Below are 2463 nucleotides of genomic sequence, written 5' to 3' on the forward strand. Positions count from 1 at the left end.
TGGTGCTGCTGAGCTAGATGGCTGCTTGTTTACCTTCAAGCCTTTAAGACCCAATGTTCTATCTTTTGATAGCTGGGCACCATCAGCTTTCTTCACCACATTTGCTTATGTACCCATTTGTCTTCAGCGATCGTATTTGGAAGGTGAGCACATAATGATATGATTTTTTGTTCTTTGATGCCTGATAACTGATCCCTTCGGTACTTTGTGATCACATAGGCTAGTGTGCTTCTTCTACATGGGCTTTTTTGCTTCTGAGCTACTAGATGGCCGCTTGTTTACCGACACAAAATTTTTTTTAATCTTTTAGTTCCTACTGAGTTTGCATGACTAAGGGTTGATGGTTTCAAAATACTCCAATATTATTCTAGGACATGCTCTATATTTCCATTTATTTCTCATTATAAATATTGTGTGAGAGCTTAGTCAGGCTATAATTCCCACTAGTTTGGCAGACACCATGTCATCACCTCCCATTAAGTAAACTGATGTGAACAGCCAATCTATTGGCCATGGAGTTTCCTCAAGAGTAGCATTCCTCCGGTATATAAATGGACATTCTGGGAAAGCTCGCTTTTCGTTCTACACTCTGCAGTCTTCACGGTCTCTCTGATCTCTTATTTTTGGGCCTTAAGCTAGTGGAGGTCTCAAACCACTTTCCTGACCTGCTGGTTTTGGAATCGCCAGCCTCTGGGAAGAAGCACTGCAGGCATGGTTGTTACACATTGGCTGCCACCTGCACGACCAGTAGTTTGCATCCACTAGTTGCTCCTCTGGCGTAAGACCAGGCTTTCTACACCTGCAAAGAGTTACAGTCTTTCAGAATGTCCTTCTGCTTCTGAAGTAAACAGTGCTCTCTCCAAAAAGCCTAACCCCAATGGTGTTTCTGGAACAAACCCCTCAGCTACATTTTCTTCATTAAAATCCACTGCATTGACATCTCCCCAGACAATGCCATCAAATGAATCTGAAAATGAACCACTTTTTTCAAGAGCTTGTCCAAAATGCAACATTCACTTTATTCTTCTGGATCCTTTGAAAAATCACTTGAAGTACTGTTGCCTGAACATGCTAAATAACTTTTAAGGCTTGACTAAAACAGAAATTTCAAGTACAATGAATAAAAATACAACTATTGATTAAGAGAAAGGAAAATTGATCATGTTAGTTAGTGATTTTTATTATGGAAAACATGAAGGAGATGTCCAGGAAGAGCAGAAGATTCACACAAACTCTAAATGCTTTAGTTGCGTGAAAATGCCTTAAAATAGTATTAGATTTATGAACCACATGAAACACCATTTGGATTTTGAGAAGCAGAACAGCCAATGCTGGGAAAACCACACCCACAGCCAGCACTCCCATAATGTTTCAGCTGCAGTGTCACATGAAAAGTACACACACACACACACACACACACACACACACCATGAATTTTCTACTATTTGTTAAATCTGGGAATCATCATTTGAAACAGAACATGTTCTTTAACAACATATGAAGGACAGTCATAAATCTAGTGAAATGCCATATATTTGCCAAGTTTCCAATTATAAATCAGGATTGTTCTCTGATGTGGAAACTCATCTGAGAACATCCCATGAAAACACTAAACACTTGCTATGTCCGTTTTGTCTCAAAGTTATTAAAATTGTCACACCCTGCCTGCACCATTACATGAAGCATCAGGCAAAGAGAAAGTGGATTTCAAGACTCAGCATCATCACACATTTATAAAGCCTGAATAACTAGGATTGCCTCCTGGAAGAAAAGTTACTATTCTGCATCAATTGGGCCTCCTCAATCAGGAGCTTCGCGTACACCTTCCATTAGTACAAGCACTTCTGCCCTGCATCTCTCACCACCAAGGACTGAAAAAACAACTGCTAAAAATGCCACAAAATCTATTAAAAATAAACCGAGTGCAATTACACTCAATGTGAGCAAACCTAATAGAAGTAAATCTAAATGCAAACCAAAAATTTCTTATGTGCAAAAGAAACAAAACACATTGGCTAGTAACAATAAGAGTAAAGTCAATACAGCATTGAGGAATAGAATGTAATATCTTTTACTCTTGATATGCAATACTAATTTAATCTTACAAGTAAAAGCTTTTTAATGTAAATTTATGCTATCAGAATTCTGTACCGCCCCCCCCCAAAAAAAGTTACTTTGTCGGAAACCCATGCAGGCATTTCTACCCTGTCCTATCAAGCTGCTGAGAGCAGGAATCAACATGATAGGGGTATGTTGGGTTTGGTTTTGTAACCCTGTGCAGGATTCCCTGATGGAGCAGATTGTCAGATCTTCCCACCAAAAGATCAAGAGTTCAAAACCACCAGCCATTCCACAGAACTATGAGGTTCTCCAAAGCAGTTTCTGATACTGTAAATCTTTACTAGATCATACAACCCAAAGGAGTTGTACAGGAGTATCTGTTCTGTAGGGACATTGAGTCAG

At 39.3% G+C, this 2463-nt stretch overlaps 1 pseudogene; it reads left to right on the plus strand.

Annotated features, from left to right (window-relative positions):
• Window positions 1–2065, plus strand: part of LOC101649618 — a 17664-nt pseudogene extending 15599 nt beyond the window's left edge.
• Window positions 2066–2463: the final 398 nt, after the last annotated feature.

The sequence above is a fragment of the Echinops telfairi genome, unplaced genomic scaffold, assembly GCF_000313985.2.
Source record: "Echinops telfairi isolate 266 unplaced genomic scaffold, ASM31398v2 ScPeMD7_4225;HRSCAF=4972, whole genome shotgun sequence".
NCBI lineage: Eukaryota > Metazoa > Chordata > Mammalia > Afrosoricida > Tenrecidae > Echinops > Echinops telfairi.